Raw genomic sequence first — 17,933 nt, 5'->3', positions numbered from 1 at the left:
TCTCTTGGCTCCCAGCTTATCCCAGCCAAGCAGGCTGCCTTGCTTCCTTCTCCTTCCTTATTTTAGATATTTCCTGTTACTTTTTTTTATTGAATTACAGTGTTCTCCTTTTGATGATCTATTTGAAGTGTGATTATCTAGTGATATGGTTTGGCTTTGTCCCCAGCAAAATCTCACCTTGAATTGTAATAATCCCCGCAAGTGAAGGGCAGGGCCAGGTGGAGATAATTTAATCAGGGGTTGGGGGGCAGTTTCCCCCATACTGTTCTCCTGGTAGTGAATAAGTCTCATGAGTTCTGATGGTTATAAATCGGAGTTTCCCTGCACATGCTCTCTTGCCTACCACCATGTAAGACATGGCTTTGCTTCTTATTTGCCTTCTTATTTGATCGTGAGGCCTCCCCAGCCATGTGGAACTGTGAGTCTATTAAATTTCTTTCCTTTATAAATTACCCAGTCTCAAGTATGTCTTTATTAGCAGCGTGAGAACACACTAATACATCTAGTTACTGTTTTGATACTTCTTAGTGGAGCAGGTGAGTACAAAATGCCTCTAGTCAGCTATCTTGAAGTCCCTCCTATCTCAAAAATTACTTTAAAAATAAATGAATTATCCAATCAAAAGACACAGGTTGGCTGAACAAATACGAAAAACAAGATCTGGCAATATGCTGCCCACGAGAGACTCACTTTAGCCTTTAGGACACACATAGTCCAAAAATGAAAGTATGGAAAAAGATATTTCATATAAATGGTAACCAAAAGGAAACAGGGATGATTATAAGAGATAAAATAGACATTCAGTCAAAATCTGTCATAAGAGAGAAAAAGGTCAGTATATAAAGCAGCCAATGAATTAAGAGAATATAATGATTGTAAATATACATGCACACAATATTGGAGCTCCTAAATATATAGGCAAATATTGACAGAACTAAAGGGAGAAGTAGATAGCAGTAAAATAGTAGTAGGGTACTTTAATACCCACTATCAACAATGGATAGACTATCCGGACAGTAAAACCAATAAGGAAACAGTGTATTTAAATGATGATACAGACCAAATGGACTGAGTAGATATAAATAGACATTCCATCAAACAACAGAGAAATATACATTCTTCTGAAGTGCACATGGCCAATTCTTCAGGATAGACCATATGGTCAGCCATAAAACAAGTCTTAACAAATTTGAGAAGATTTAAATCCTCTCAAACACCTTTTTTGCCCACAGCTATAAAACCAGAGATCAATAACAGAAGTAATTTTGGCAATTCACAGATACATGGAAATTAAACAAAATACTCTGGAACAACCAATGGGTCAAAGAAGAAATCAAAAAGGATTTTTGAACAAAGAAAATTTATTACAACATAGTAACATGTATGGGACATATCAAAAGCAGTTCTAAGAGGGAATGCCTAAATTAAGAAAGAAGAATATTTCAAATAAAAAAAAACCTAACTATATACCTCAAGGAACTATAAAAAGAAGAACAAACTGAGACCAAACTCAAGAGAAGGAAGGAAATAAAGATTAGAGCAAAGATAAATGAAAAAGAGACTAGAAAACCAACAGAAAAGATAAACAAAACTGAGCTGGGTTTTTTGAAAAGATAAACAAATTTGACAAACCTTTTAGTTAGACTTGAGGAAAAAAGAGGGAGGACTCAAATCAAGTTATAAATGAAAGAGAAGACATATATAACTAATACCACAGCAACACAAAGGATCACAAGGTAATACTGTAAAAAATTATATGCTAACAAATTGGTAAACCTAGAAGAAATGAATAAATTCCTAGAAACATACAATCAACCAAGACTGAATCATGAAGAAAACAAAGTTTTAAGAGACCAATAATGAGTAAAGATATTTAACCAATAATTGAAAATCTTCCAACAAAGAAAAGCCCAGTATCAGATGGCTTTAAAGGTGAATTCTACCAAGCATCTAAGGAAGAATTAATGCCAATCTTTTTCAAACTCATCCAAAAAATGGAAGAGGGGGAAACACTTCCACTCATTTTACAAGGCCAACATTACTCCATACCAAAGGCAGATAGGAGATTATAGGAAAATTATAGGATAATATCCCTGATGAATATATGTGCAAAAATTCTTAGCAAAATGCCAGCAAAGTGAATTCAACAGCACATTTAAAGGATTATACATCATGACCAAGTAGGATTTATGCCTGGGATGCAAGGATGTTTCAACTTATGCAAGTCAATAAATGGGATACACTACATTAACAGAATGAAGGATAAAAATTATATAATCATGAATAGATGCAGGAAAAGCATTTGACAAGATTCAACATCTTTTCATAATAAAAATTCCCAAAAAATTAGGCATAAATGGAAATTGACTCAACATAATAAGAACCATCTATGACAAGCTCACACCTAACATCATACTCAACAGTGAAAAGCTGAAAGCTCTTTCTCTAAGATCAGGAAGAAGAAAAGGGTGCCCACTTTTCTCACTTCTATTCAACATAGTACTGGAAGTCCTAACCAGAGAAATTAGGCAAGAAAAGGAAATATAAGAGATCTAAATCATGAAGAAAACAGTAAAACAATCTCTGTTTATAGCTAAATATTTCACCAAAAAATCTATTGGAACTAATAAATCCAGTAAAGTTTCAGGATACAATGTAAACATACAAAAATTAGTAACATTTTCTATACACTAACAATAAACATCTGAAAAGGAAATTTAAAAAACAATATCATTTACAATAGCATCAAAATGAATAAAATACTTAGCGAATAATTTAATCAAGAAGGTGAAAGATCTATACACTGAAAAGTATGACATTGATGAAAGAAATTGAAGAATACACAGTTAATAAAAAGATATCCCATGTTCCTGGATTGAAGAAATTAATATTGTTAAAATGTCTATAGCACCCAAAGCAATCTACAAATTCAGTGCAATCCCTATAAAAACTCCAATGGCATTTTCACAACAGTATAAAAATATCCTAAAATTTGTATTAAATCATTGAACCACAAAATACCTCAAATAGCCAAAGCAATCTTGAGAAGGCAGAACAAAGCTGGGCATATTACATGCCCTAATTTCCAACTGTGTTACAGAGCTATAGTAATCAAAACAGTATAGTACCGGCATAAAAACATATATAGAGACTAATGAAACAGGATTTAGATCCCAGAAATAAACTCGCAGGTATATGGTCAACTAATCTCTGGCAAGAGCACCAAGAATACACAATGGGGAAAGGATATTCTTTTCAAAATGTGATTTTAGAGAAATTACATATCTATATGCAAAAGAATGAAACTGGATCCTTGTCCTACACCGTGAACAAAAATTAACTCAAAATTGATTAAAGACTTAAATGTAATATCTGAAGCCATAAAACTCCTAGAAAAAAATGTAGGGAAAAAACTTCTTTACATTGGTCTTGACAATTATTTTTAGATATGATACCAAAGCACAGGCAACGAAAGAAAAAATAAATAAATTAGACTACATTAAATGAAAAGCTTCTGCACAGAAAAGGAAACAAAATGGAAAGGCAACCTATGAATTGGGAGAAAATATTTATAATCTATATATCAGATAAGGGGTTAATTTCCAAAACACATAAGAAACTCATACAACTCAATAGCAAAACAATTCACAAATAACCATATTTTAAAATGGGCAAAAATTCCAAATAGCTATTTTTTTCAAAGAAGACATACAAATGCCCAACGGGTACGGGAAAAGGTTCTCAAAATCACTACTCACCATGGAAGTACATGGAAGACGCCGGGAGGCCGCTGCCCCGCAGGCCGACGGACTGCGCCGCGCTCCCCGCGGGCCTCGAGCCGGGCGGACGAGCGGCCGCTCAGACGAGAGGAAGCGGCGAGGCGGCGGCTGAGGGAAGGGGTGGGCGGGGGGCGCAGCAAGCCAGGCAAATCACGGCCCGGCAGCAGGGGAGGGGAGCCCCCGGCCGTTCGGGGCTCGCCCGCGTCCGGCCGCGCCAAAGTCCCCGCCGCTGCCGCGCGCGCTGCTCACCATAGCCGCCGTCGCCTGCCTCATGCCGCCGCCGCCGGCCTCGCTCCCGGGCTCCCGGGCTCCCGGGCTCCTGGGCTCCCGGGCGCGGCGCGAGCGCCGGGCCTCGCGTCTGCTCTGAATTCCTTCTCGGGCAGCGACCGCAAACACGATCTTATTATTGTTCTCGTGCGCGCTCAGCATCCCCCACCCGCCCCGCTTCCCGCTCCCCTCCCCTTCCCTCCCGCGCCGGCCGGTTAATTCCTAGGTACACGGCCGGCTTTCGCGGAGAAACCGAGCGCGCCAGCCCGGCTGCTCGGCTGGCGGGCGGGCGGTGGGCGCGTCCTCCGCCAGCACGGAAGCCCGCGCCGGGCGGGCGGGAGCGCCTACTCTCTTTTCTTGCTTCTTAAGGTAGAAGTTAAATTGGTTTTAGTCCTTTTTCTTTTAAAATATAGGTAGCTAGTTATATATATAATATATATCATATATTATATATAATATCCACCTGATAATATATATATCATATATATTTAAAATATATATATCATATATATTTAAAATATATATATATCATATATCATATATATATATATTTTTTGAGATTAGTCTCGCTCTGTCACCAGGCTGGAATGCAGTGGCACGATCTCGGCTCACTGCAACCTCTGCCTCCCAGGTTCAAGCGATTCTCCCGCCTCAGCCTCCAAGTAGCTGAGATTACAGGCGAGCACCAGCACACCCAGCTAGTTTTTATATTTTTTGGTAGAGACAGGGTTTCACGATGTTGGCCAGGATGGTCTCGATCTCTTGACCTCGTGATCCGCCTGCCTCGGCCTCCCAAAGTGCTGGGATTACAGGCGTGAGCCACCATGCCCAGCCTGATATATTTTTAAGTATTGATTTAGCAGCATCTTACAAATTTCGTGCTTATTTACTTTAAAATACTCCTTAATTTCCTGTTTTTTTCTTTGATCTGTAGTTTTTCAGATGTTGTTACATAGTTTCTAACATTTTGAGATTTTCCAGATAAATTGTTATTTATTTCTAGTTTAATTTTATTATGGTAAGAAAACATATTTTTGTATGACTTAAATCTATTTTAAAATTAATGATACTTGTTTAAGGCCCAGAACGTATTCAATCATGGTAAATGTTCCATAAGTATTTCACGAGAATGTATGAGAATGTATGTTTTGCTACTATTAGACGCAGTGCTTTATGCTATGTCAAGTTTGTTGTCTAAGTCTTCAACTTCTAAATCCTTACCAATGTTTTGCCTACTTGTTAATGAGAGAAAAGTATTGAAATATCTTACTATTATCTGTGGGTTTGTTTTTCCTTCATGTATTTTGAAGCTCTGTTCTTCTAGTAAGGATTTTTAGCATTTCTAAGTGCTTGTGATGAATTATTTCATATTTTATATGACTTAAAAGTCATTAATTTGCCTTCATTTATGGAATATGTTTTAGATGAATATAGAATTTTAAATTGATTTTCTTTCAATACTAAATAATTATTGCTTTATTGTCTTCTTGCTTGCCTTTTTCCTGAAGCAAAATCTGTCATTCTAATTTTTGTTCCTATACACATAATAGTTTTTACCCTCTGGCTACTTTTGGCATTGGCTTTAAGAATTTAATTATGCTACTGTCTGGTATAGTTTTCTTCACATTTCATGTTCTTGGGATTTGCTGGGCTTTTTGGATGTGTGAGTTTGTATTTTTCATAATATATAGAAAAATTTAATCCATTATCTCTTCAAGCAGTTTACTCTGTACCATCCCTCTACTTTCTTGTGGGGAACTTCAATTTTATATACATTTGGCTTCTTAGTTCTTTTTTCTGCATTTCATTTTCAATGCTTTATAGTTGCATGACTCCAGGTTCAGTAATTTTTCTCCACAATGTCTAATTTGCCATTAATTTCTTCCAGTATATTTTTTATCTGACATTGTGATTTACATCTCTATAAGTTTAATTTGTATTTTTTATATATTTCACATTTCTAATTAACTTTTTGAACCTTTAGAATACATTTATAATAATTTTAAATGTCTCTGGATAATTCTAACATCTGTGTCAGGTGTGTGTTGATTGTAATTGATTAATAATTAATTATGTTATAACTAATTATGTTATCATTTCCTACTTCTTTGTATGCCTAGTAAACTTTGATTGAATGCCAAGCATTGTAAATTTTATCTTATTGGGTACCAGATGCTAATATTTTTATGCATTTTCTTCAGTTTCATTCTGGAATGAAGTTAAAATGCTTGGAAATATTTTTATCCTTTTGGGCCTTTAAGTTTTTAAAAGGAGAGATCAGAGCTGTGTTTAGTGCAGAACTAATTCTCCACTACTATTGCTAGTCTTTTCTGAATACTTTATCCATTGCTTTGTGAAATATTAGGTTTTGCTATGTGAGTGGTAGAAAGAGACACAATTCATGGTCATGTGTGAGAGTCAGGCAGTGTTCCCTCCGATCTCTGATGACTCTTTCCTTAGCCCTAGTTATTTTCCACACAAACGTGACAATAAGTACTGCTGCATACTAAAAGGAGACTCCTCACAGATCTCCAGAGTTCTTTCTCTGTGCAGCAGTCTCTTCTCTGGTACTTTGTTCTGTGAACTTTTGCTAATTTGGTCTTCCATATCTTGAGTCCTATCTCCTCAAGTCAGGGCATCTGCTGCACTCCACCTGGGTTTTCCCTCCCTGCCATGGCCTGGAAAAGCTCTAAAAGCCATACGTTGGGCCAATAGTAGGGTTCACCTCATTCGTTTTCTATTCCTCGGAGTTCACTTTCATTTGTTGCCTGATCTTGTTTATCATATTTTTATTTGTGTACCTGTGCTTTCCTTGTATCCTTATAATATCAGCTCCATGAAGTTCAGGCCTTTGGTTCAGTGTTGAGTATAACAGCAGCTACCATCTTTCTACTACGTTCTAGCACTTATGCTCACTATCACCCTGGGAGGTAAGTTTTATTAGTTTTATTTGCCCTTGAGCAAGCATGCTCTGAATGCTAGACAGACTTGCCCTCCAGTGATACAAAGCATCACTGGAGTAGTGTAAGAAGTGACGAAGTTTTTTTTTGACCTAAAGTCACTTAGGGAAGCCCAGTGGGATTTTGTTTTGCCGTATACAGTATCATTAGGCAGATTCCTATCAACATGACTGAAGGCTCACTAAGGACAGTCACCACAATTTTGCTCCATTTTTACCTCTGACTCCTAATCCAGTGATCAGAACACAATAAGAAATCAAGAATTACTTGATACATCTTTCTTTTTGGGGGGAGTAGGTCCATTTTTAATAAAATTGTATTTATATGAAATGATATGACACTCTTTTATTGGGTTGAAATTATCCAGTAGGGAAGAAAGTTAGGATCTAGAAGTCTAATAGTTGGAACAAGAGCCACCAGGAGTCGATGATGTATGTTATAACTTGGTGGTTGGTACGAGGGATTTTCTTGTATTATTCTGTCTAATTCTTTGTATTTTTGACATATGCCATTGAAATAAATAAAACTGATGTTATGTAATGGGATTCATTCCATAATGATATTCTTCAATAACTCTCCACACATCATTTTGGATTTATTTTTCTCTAAGTGTCAAAACAAAAGTTTAATTAATTCAATAATTAAAGATAAGTGGATTTGCTGTCATTTTGTGAGTGAAGAATTTATCTATGTTGCAATAAAGTCATTTCAATTACCAAAGTTATCTGCCTGCCACATTTTTTGGAAGCACTTATTTTGAAGGAAAAGGCTTTGAAATTTTAGGACTTTTGTTTGAATCACACGTGCACCTATTGCTATGTGACATTCTATATTCTAAAAATCGTAACTCATACATTCTTGAGAAAATTGAGATAAAGCATTAAAGCACCAAGCATAGTACTAAAATATCAAAAGGACTCAATTAGTATTATTATGATGGTGTTGTTTTTAGAGCCAAAATTCAAATGTAGCCATTGTCATGACTGGACACAACACTAGTGTTTAGAAAGCCATTTCACATATACACATCTAACTCAGCATATTATCTTCATTTCATTAGCGGAAAAGTATGTTTCAGACAGTTCTGATAGCAAGGATATTAGGCAGAACAGAGTGCAAGGTGAAAAAGAACACAAGTGTCTGGTTTCTAGTCCACTGTACTTTTCTTCTTTGATCAGGAAATATCTGCCATTTTATCCCCTTTGCCCCCAGGCTTGTTATCGTACCCAATGACAAAAGCTAATACCTTAGGAATCATCGAAGACTAATACCTCTTTCTTCCACTTCCTAATTTATGTTTCAATTTCTTTATTCCGGCATATTTTCTTTCCACATTTCCCACCACAGCCCACACCACCTCATTATCCATTGTCTTTCTAGACATAATCTGTTCATTTTATGCATGCCATGTACCAGGCACTGTACTCAGAGCTGGGGATACAATGGTGAAGGAAACATACTCCTTGACCTTTGGCAGGTCTGGGACTAATGGGTGATTCAGACAAAGAACTGCTTGTTTACAACACAGGAAGACTAGGGTTGTGGTAGAGGAAGTACAGAGTGCCATGAGAGCTTTGAATCTCATGTAATTAATAATCCTATCTGGGTCTGTTTCCTTGAGCAGGAAAACAGGGGTTGTCCCTTCCTATATGTGTGTCTTTTGCAACAAGAGAACCCTTCCCAGAAATGCTCTGTTCCCAAATTCCATTTACAGATAATATTTTATTTTCTGAGCCTGAATGAAATCTTGGTTATATTTGGGACATTAAAACAGAGCCTTCTCCACATTCAATCCAGTGACATTCCAAGTAAAAAAAAAAAAGTTGTGCTTTTTCATTCAGCTTTACTTGTGGTAGATGAAAAGAAAATTGATGTTGACAAAGTTTTTCCATCTGCTATTACTGCTATTACCTTCATCCTAACAGCTGAGTTGTACAACTGTGATGGTGTCTCTCTTTACACCAATATATCAGAGGCTCTATGGAAACTGGACTGAGTGAAACAGACATAGACCCAGAAATCATGGGGCTCACAAGATACTATAACAAACTGTGATGAGTGCTTTCTGATATGGGCAATACAGGATGCTATGACCATTAGTGCAGGAATCTATTCGAGTTTATGAGAATTTATGCCTTTTCTGTGTTTTCCATATTGGAAACACAACCAAGATTTTGAACTCATTTATTAGGTGTTTTATGCTAATATAAATTATAATATTAGGGTGTAAATCATCGAATACATTATTCACAGATATGCTGTGGCAAGTGGCACTAGCAGTGGAGAGAGAAATGGATATTTTAGGAAGTGGAATATTCATAGACAGTTATATTGAATCTGTTGGAAAATCCAAATGGTATGGCTTAGGCTTCTTCAGAATTTCTAGGATTCCTGCAGTTAGCTGGCAGCAGATTTCTGCCTCAAAAGTGTCCAGAACATGAGCCTCTTGCATCAGGAATATAGCTCATTTAGGATGCTGTCCTTTGAAATAAGAGTTCCATTTAGCACTTTCAGGCGAAATAGTATCAAGTACCAAAAAAGAGGCTGCCTCTGCTTGTGAGCCTCTTTATAAATATGAACGAACATTTTCTAAAAACTCATTAACCCCAAATTCCATTTTCAGTTACCATTTCTGAGCCCACATAATACTTTAGTCCACTTGGGATGTTAGAAATTATCCTCCATCACATTTCACCTAGGAAAAACATCAGATTCCAAAATGTCACTGAAATTGGCAGAGTAAAGACATCTGAAAAAATTTCTCCTTTATAAAAGCAATGAGAACGCCAACAAAAGGTATCATAATTAGCATTTTCAGAATGTTGCAATAAACCAAAAGCTTGCAGCAATCTGGAGGGTATTTATTCAGGAAAAATAACAGAATCTCAATAATAGTACATTTTGTGGTGTTTTAATATGCCCTATTCCCAATATTTCCACATTATATAATTTTAAAGGTGCAGTTTTCAACAAAAAATTATAAGACATGCAAAGAAACATAAAAGCATCACCCACACACAGGAAAAAAGGCAGCCAATAGTGACTATCCCTGAAGCCCAGATGTTGGTCTCATTAGACAGACTCCAAATAAGCTATTATAAATATCTTCAAATAAGTAAAGGAAACCATGTCTGTAAAAACCAAAGGAAAGCATAGGAATGATTTATTACCAAATAATCGTTATCAATAAAGATATGGAAATTATATTTTAAAATAACAAATATAAATTCTGAAGTTGAAAATTAACTAAAATTTAAAAATTTACTAGAGAAGTACAACAGCAGATTTGGGCAGGCAGAAGAATCAGCAAACTTGAAATTATCCAGTCCAAGAAACAGAAAGAAAAAAACCAGAATGAGAAAAAAAATGACCAGAACCCTCTACACTATCCAGCACATCAACATAAGCTTAATGGAGAAATCATAGCAGAGAAACACAGGGACAGAAACAACATTTGAAGAAAAAATTGCCCAAAACTTCCCAAATTTGATGAAAAAAAACAGCCTACACATCTATGAAGCTCAAAAACCTCCAAGTAGGATCAATCAAAGATACCTATTAGTCACATCATAAGGAAACTGTTGAAAATCAAAGACAAAAACAGACTCTTGAGAGCAGCAAGAGTAGCAACACATCATGTACAAGGAATCCTCGATAAAAATACTAGCTGATTTCTTACCACAAACCGTGGAGAATAGACTTTTAATATGTCATAACATATGTCACTTTTAATGACATATTAAAAGTGCTGAAAGAAAAATATCAAACAAGAATCCTATAGCCAGCAAAACTATCCTTGAAAAATAAAGGAGAAATTAAGACACTCTCATGTAAAGAAAAATGGGAAGAAATGTTGCTAACAAACTTAACCTACAATAAAACAAATTTATGTAGTATAGTATAAAACACAGTATAAATGTATTTTTATTATAATTCTCTTTTCTCCTATCTAATTTGAAAGACAACTGCATAGAGCAATAATTATAAATCTGTGTTGATCGGCATACAGTTTGTTAAGATGTAATTTGAATGATAATAACAGACCGAAGGAGGGTGAAGAGAATGGAGCAATATGGAAACAATGTCCTTGTAAACCATTGTAATTTTATTGATATTAACAAACTACAATGCTATAAATTTTTAAGTTGTTAATTTTAATTACCAGAGCAATTACTAAGAAATTAAGTTTTAAATTATAGTAAAACAAATGACAAGTGAATTTAAGTGGTAAGTTAGAAAATATCTAACACTAAAGAACGCAGTAATGGAGGAATAAAGGGAAATAAAAATGTAAGATATTAAAAAAGGCAAAAGAATCAGACATAAATTTTACCTTATCAGAAATTACATGCAATATAAATGAATTAAGCACTCCAATTTACAGGCAGAGCTGGCAGAATGACTTAAAAATATTTTCCAATTATATTCCATCTACAAGAGACACATTTTATTCTGCCAAATTCGTATCAAATTTCAGCTGGGATTTTGCAGAGACTGAAAAGGTGATTCTAAAATCCCTATGGATATTTAAGGGAACTTGAATACCAAAAAGGATCTTAAACGTAAAGAACAAACTTGATATTAAAGAAAGCCTAAAGAGGTTGTGTCTCTTCAAGTTCTTCAAAGACAAAAAGAAGTGGATACCATAAGGATAGAAAAAGATATACCATTCCAATAGTAGCCAAAGGGAACTGGAGTGACGATGCTAATAAAAGATAAAACCGACTTTAAAACAAAAATGTTACTAACAACAATGAAAAACATTTTATAAAGTTAAAATTATCAATTTATCAAGAAGCTATAACAATTATAAGCATATGAGCATCCTATAGCAAAGCCCCGGAATACATGAAGAAAAACTGACAGAATTTAAGAGATAGACAGTTTAAAAATAATAGTGAATACTTCAATACTCTACTTTCAATAATGAATAGAACAACTAGATGGAAGATCAACAAGGAAATAGAATATATGAATAACACTAAAAAAACAAACTAGATCTAACAGACGTCTACGAAATACTCTACTCAAAAACAGAAGAAGGCCGGGCGCGGTGGCTCACACCTGTAATCCCAGCACTTTGGGAGGCCGAGGCGGGCGGATCATGAGGTCAGGAGATCGAGACCATCCTGGCTAACATGGTTAAACCCCGTCTCTACTAAAAATACAAAAAATTAGCCCGGCGAGGTGGCGGGCACCTGTAGTCCCAGCTACTCGGGAGGCTGAGGCAGGAGAATGGCGTGAACCCCGGGGGGCGGAGCTTGCAGTGAGCTGAGATCACGCCACTGCACTCCAGCCTGGGCGACAGCGAGACTCCATCTCAAAAAAAAAACAAAAAACAAAAAACAAAAAACAGAAGAATACACATTGTTCTCAAATGCACAGGGAACATTCTCCAGGATAGACCATACATTAGACAACAAAACAAGTCCCAATAATATAAAAAATACTGCAATTATATAAAGTATGTTCTCTGGTCACCTGTGAAAAACCCACAGAAAACAACATGTTTTTGCAAGAAGACTGAAAATCTTCCCCTAAGATGAGGAACATGACAAGGATGTCTGCCCTTGTGGCCCCTATTCTGTTATACTGGAGGTTCTAACTGGAGAAATTAGACATGGGGGAAAAAGGTAGGTACACGTATAAATTATATAATTATAATTATACATGTATGCAGATGACATGACATTTTATAGAAATAATACTAAAAAATTCACACGAAAACTATTAGAGCCAATAAAAGAGTTCAGCAAGATTGCAGGATAGGAGGTCAATACACAAAAAAAGATGGTTGTTTTTCCATCCAGTAGGAGTGAAAAGTTTGAAAATAATAGTAAAAGACAATTCCATATACAACGGACTCACAAAGAATAAAATACTTAAGAATAAATGTAGCATGGGAAGTGTAAGGTTTACACACTGAAAACCACAAAACTTAATTGAAAGATATTAAATAAAACCTAAATAAATGAAATGACATTCCATGTTTGTGGATTTTGAGACAGTATTTTTAGATGCCAATACTCCCCAAATTTATCTACAGATTTGACACAATACATACCAAATTCCAGCTGGGATTTTGCAGAGACTGATAAGCTGATTCCAAAGTCCCTATGGACTTGAATATCCAAGTCCTTGGTATTCAATATTTTTTTTTTTTTTTTGAGATGGAGTCTCACTCTGTCGCCCAGGCTGGAGTGCAGTGGCGCAATCTCTGCTCACTGCAAGTTCCGCCTCCCAGGTTCATGCCATTCTCCTGCCTCAGCCTCTACGAGTAGCTGGGCCTACGGGCGCCTGCCACCACGCCCGGCTAATTTTTTTGTATTTTTAGTAGAGACGGGGTTCCACCGTGGTCTCGATCTCCTGACCTCGTGATCCGCCCGCCTTGGCCTCCCAAAGTGCTGGGATTACAAGCGTGAGCCACCGCACATGGCCCTTGGTATTCAATATTAATGAAACTTGAATACCCCAAAAGATCTTAAGAATGAAGAACAAACTTGAAGGACACACACTTCCCAATTTCAAATCTTACTCCAAAGGTACTGTAATCAAGACTATGAAGTTCTGGACTACAGATATACATATAGATCAGTGGAATAAAATTAAAGTCCAACAAGAAACCCTTACATTTCTGGTCAATTGATTTTTGACAGGGGTCCTAAGAGATATTAATGTTAACATTGTCTTTTCAACAAATACTTCTGGAACACCCACATGCAAAGGAATAAAATTAGACTTCTACTCTACACTATATTTTAAAAACTCAAATGGATCAAAGACTTAAACATAGCCGGGCGTGGTGGCTCACGCCTGTAATCTCAGCACTTTGGGAGGCCGAGGCGGGTGGATCACGAGGTCAGGAGATTGAGACCATCCTGGCTAACACGGTGAAACCCCGTCTCTACTAAAAATACAAAAAATTAGCCGGGCGTGGTGGCGGGCACCTGTAGTCCCAGCTGCTCGGGAGGCTGAGGCAGGAGAACGGCTTGAACCAAGAGGGCGGGGCCTGCAGTGAGCAGAGATTGCGCCACTGCACTCCAGCCTAGGTGACAGCGAGACTCCGTCTCAAAAAAAAAAAAAAAAGAAAAAGAAAATGACAAAACTCAATACTCATGCATAAAAATTCTCAAAAAACAGTAACAAATGGGAACTTCATCACTTTGATAAGCAGCATTTACAAAACCTTAAGCTAAAACCTATGCTAACAACATCAGAAAGGGTCCTCCTAGACCTACTTTACACAGCAGAGAGAATTATTAAGAATGATTTAGGCCAGGCGTGGTGGCTCATGCCTGTAATCCCAGCACTTTGGGAGGCCGAGGCGGGTGGATCACGAGGTCAGGAGATCGAGACCACGGTGAAACCCCGTCTCTACTAAAAATACAAAAAATTAGCTAGGCGCAGTGGTGGGCGCCTGTAGTCCCAGCTACTCGGGAGGCTGAGGCAGGAGAATGGCGTGAACCCGGGAGGCGAAGCTTGCAGTGAGCCGAGATCGCGCCACTGCACTCCAGCCAGGGCGACAGCGAGACTCCGTCTCAAAAAAAAAAAAAAGAATGATTTAGATAGTCACTAAGAGTTTACTCTCCTAAGAGATTACAACACCAAATGGCCAGCAAGCCCTTTTTGTTAGACTAAAAGAAAAGCTGTCATCTGTTCACACTCCCAGAAGGCTCACTATGAAATGTACACTTCTGAACTCCTGCTGAGGGCCTACATGCTGCAATGTTGAGAAGCAAGTGTCCAGAGGTCTCCTTGGAAACACTGTAAAAAAAATGTGAGGGACTGATGAATAGAGGGACGAAAAGGTGGAGAGGGCGGTGATAAAGCACGTGGGATGATGCCAACGGCACAGTCTTAGGTGGTGAATATGTGGGTGCGCACTGTAAACTTCTTTCAACTTTTCAGTATAATTTTTTCATAATAAAATGTTGGAAAAAATAAACCTGTGAAAAAGGAAGCTTTAGTCAAACGTATCTAAGCAAAAGAAAAAGCAAGTTCTAAATTCCTATGGCTCAAATTAATGTGTTTTTCTTTTTAGGTTGAGATGCAAGAGCAAAAAAGAAAAAAACGAATGAAAGGAATAGGAGCTATTCTAAAAGCTACAAATTCCACCTGCAGTTTGACTAAAGATGACGTGGCTGAAGAACATGCTTTGAATCCAAGCTCCTTCAAGGCTGCCAGGTAGAGAGTGGGTTCTGCGAAAGCTCCATACCTGTGAACAAGCAGAGCTTCCAAGTAAACCCTCTTCATTAAAGCTGCCCTGAGTCAACAAGCCGGGCTTTAATCTGAGCAAGAAAGGTATATTTCGGGTCTAGTTACCCACCCATAACTGTAGGTACTTTGATACCCAGGTGAGGGGAAAGGAGAAAGGCAAAACAACAGATTTTAAAAACCACAACAAATGTTTATCAAACAGTATGTGCCAGGCACTGACTTAAGAGCTTCAAGTGCATTATTTCATGTCATTTGCACAGCAACTCTCTGATAAGTATTCACTTATTTTATATATATTATATAATTTTAATTATTTACATTATATTATACTTATTCCTTTTTTTTTTTTTTTTTTGAGACAAGAGTCTCGCTCTGTCACCCAGGCTGGAGGGCAGTGGTGCGATCTCAGCTCACTACAAGCTCTGCCTCCCAGGTTCACACCATTCTCCTGCCTCAGCTTCCCAAGTAGCTGGGACTACAGGCACCTGCCACCACGCCCGGCTAATTTTTTTGTATTTTTAGTAGAGACAGGGTTTCACCGTGTTAGCCAGGATGGTCTCAATCTCCTGACCTCGTGATCCACCTGCCTCAGCCTCCCAAAGTGCTGGGATTACAGGCGTGAGCCACCGCACCCGGCCACTTACTCCTATTTTATACATGAGAGGCCCAAGATGAGACAAAGTGATTTGTGTAGAGTCAGAGATAAAGCCAAAACTGATACTCAGATAGACTGAAAAACTTCTCTGCCAGCAGATCTAGAAATGATAAACGGAGATCTTCAAACTGAAGGAAAATGATACCAGAGGGCAACTGGGATATAAACAAAACCTTAAGGGCCCAAAATGATAAACATGTAGGTTAACATAAATACTTTTTTTTTTGGCCTGTCGTGGTGACTTTTGGGAGGCCGAGGCAGGTGGACCACCTGAGGTCAGGAGCTCGAAACCAGCCCGACCAACATGACGAAACCCTGTCTCCACTCAAAAACACAAAATTAGCCAGGCCGTGGTGTTCACTTGGACATATGACACAGCAACACAACCAACCAAGAACAGGTCAGAAGCAGGAAGCTGTGGTCAGAGCACTGCCCCGCAGCTCAGGCAGTGTAATACCATTTGCAAGTGGAGAGTGACAAGTTAAAGATGTAACTAAAAATGCCAGAGATGACAGATTTAAACCCAAGTGGTATAAAGATTCCAAATAAAAAACAGAGGTTGTCGGGGTGAATAAAGAAGCAAGACCTAATTATATGATACCTAAAAGAAATCCACTTTACATATATACAAAGGTTGAAAGTGAAAAAAGCTAAACCAGGCAAACACACCACACAAACACCAAATCAGAAGAAAAGAGGGTAGTCAGACCAAGGTTACTTCACAACAAATAATATCACCAGAGATAAAGGGGGTCAGATTTACGAAAATGACATAAAAATCCTAAAAGTGCATGTACCTGGCTGGGCGCGGTGGCTCACACCTGTAATCCCAGCACTTCGGGAGGCTGAGGTGTGCAGATCACGAGGTCAGGAGATTGAGACCATCCTGGCTAACACGGTGAAACCCTGTCTCTACTAAAAATACAAAAAGATTAGCCGGGCGTGGTGGTGGGCACCTGTAGTCCCAGCTACTCAGGAGGCTGAGGCAGGAGAATGCCGTGAACTCATGAGGCTGAGGTTGCAGTGAGCTGAGATCGCACCACTGCACTCCAGCCTGGGGGACAGAGCAACACTCCGTCCCCAAAAAAAAAAAAAAAAACTGCATGCACCTTATAACATAGTTTTCAAATACACGAAGCAAAAACTGCAGAGCTGAAAGAAAATAATCCATAATTAGCATGAGAGATTTCAATTCTCCTCAGAAGAAAGAGGAACTAAGCAGTGAAATTGCTCTTCATGCCTCCCCAGCACAATGGAGATACTCCAGGGAAATAAAGGCCAGTCGCTGGGGCTCATCTCCCCAGAACACTGAGACGCTGAGACTGGCTTTTCTGTAAATAAATGACTAGTATTTGCTAGGAAAAGAGTCCTTATCTATGAAATGTTTTTAGCAAGATGTGGTTAGTTGAGGATTGTGTTTGGTAAACGTACCTAAAATCCACAGACTTATGAGACATGGCTCGCTGGAAAAGGTTTCCTAAGGTGTATAAACCATCTGACTACAAAACGGGAACACTGCACATCCTTAATGCTCCTTGTTCAGCGAGAGGACGACACACCTCAGTGAGAGGACCACACACCTCAGTGAGAGGGCGACACGCCTCAGTGAGAGGACTACACACCTCAGTGAGGGGACGACACACCTGAGAGGATGACACACCTCAGTGAGGGGAAGACACGCCTCAGTGAGGGGAAGACACGCCTCAGTGAGAGGGCGACACGCCTCAGTGAGAGGACTACACGCCTCAGTGAGAGGACTACACGCCTCAGTGAGGGGACGACACACCTGAGAGGACGACACACCTCAGTGAGGGGAAGACACGCCTCAGTGAGGGGAAGACACACCTGAGAGGACCACACACCTCAGTGAGGGGAAGACACGCCTCAGTGAGAGGACTACACACCTCAGTGAGGGGACGACACACCTGAGAGGATGACACACCTCAGTGAGGGGAAGACACGCCTCAGTGAGAGGGCGACACGCCTCAGTGAGAGGACTACACGCCTCAGTGAGAGGACTACACGCCTCAGTGAGGGGACGACACACCTGAGAGG

The 17,933-nt window shown here is 38.6% G+C and overlaps 1 long non-coding RNA gene across 2 annotated transcripts; it reads right to left on the bottom strand.

Moving 5' to 3' along the window:
- Positions 1 to 7,283: 7,283 nt before the first annotated feature.
- LOC129482546 (uncharacterized) lies at positions 7,284 to 17,656 on the bottom strand. 2 transcript variants are annotated; one of them, XR_010120738.1, is made up of 2 exons: positions 17,310 to 17,656; positions 7,284 to 9,701 (listed from the first exon to the last, which is right to left on the bottom strand). It is a non-coding gene; the product is annotated as an uncharacterized lncRNA (long non-coding RNA). The 2 variants fall into 2 exon arrangements; XR_010120737.1 differs by lacking the exon at positions 17,310 to 17,656 and adding an exon at positions 13,071 to 13,901.
- Between the last annotated feature and the right edge of the window lie 277 nt (positions 17,657 to 17,933).

Source organism: Symphalangus syndactylus, chromosome 5, assembly GCF_028878055.3.
Source record: "Symphalangus syndactylus isolate Jambi chromosome 5, NHGRI_mSymSyn1-v2.1_pri, whole genome shotgun sequence".
Taxonomy (NCBI): Eukaryota; Metazoa; Chordata; class Mammalia; order Primates; family Hylobatidae; genus Symphalangus; species Symphalangus syndactylus.
This window is presented reverse-complemented; position numbering and strand designations above follow the sequence as displayed.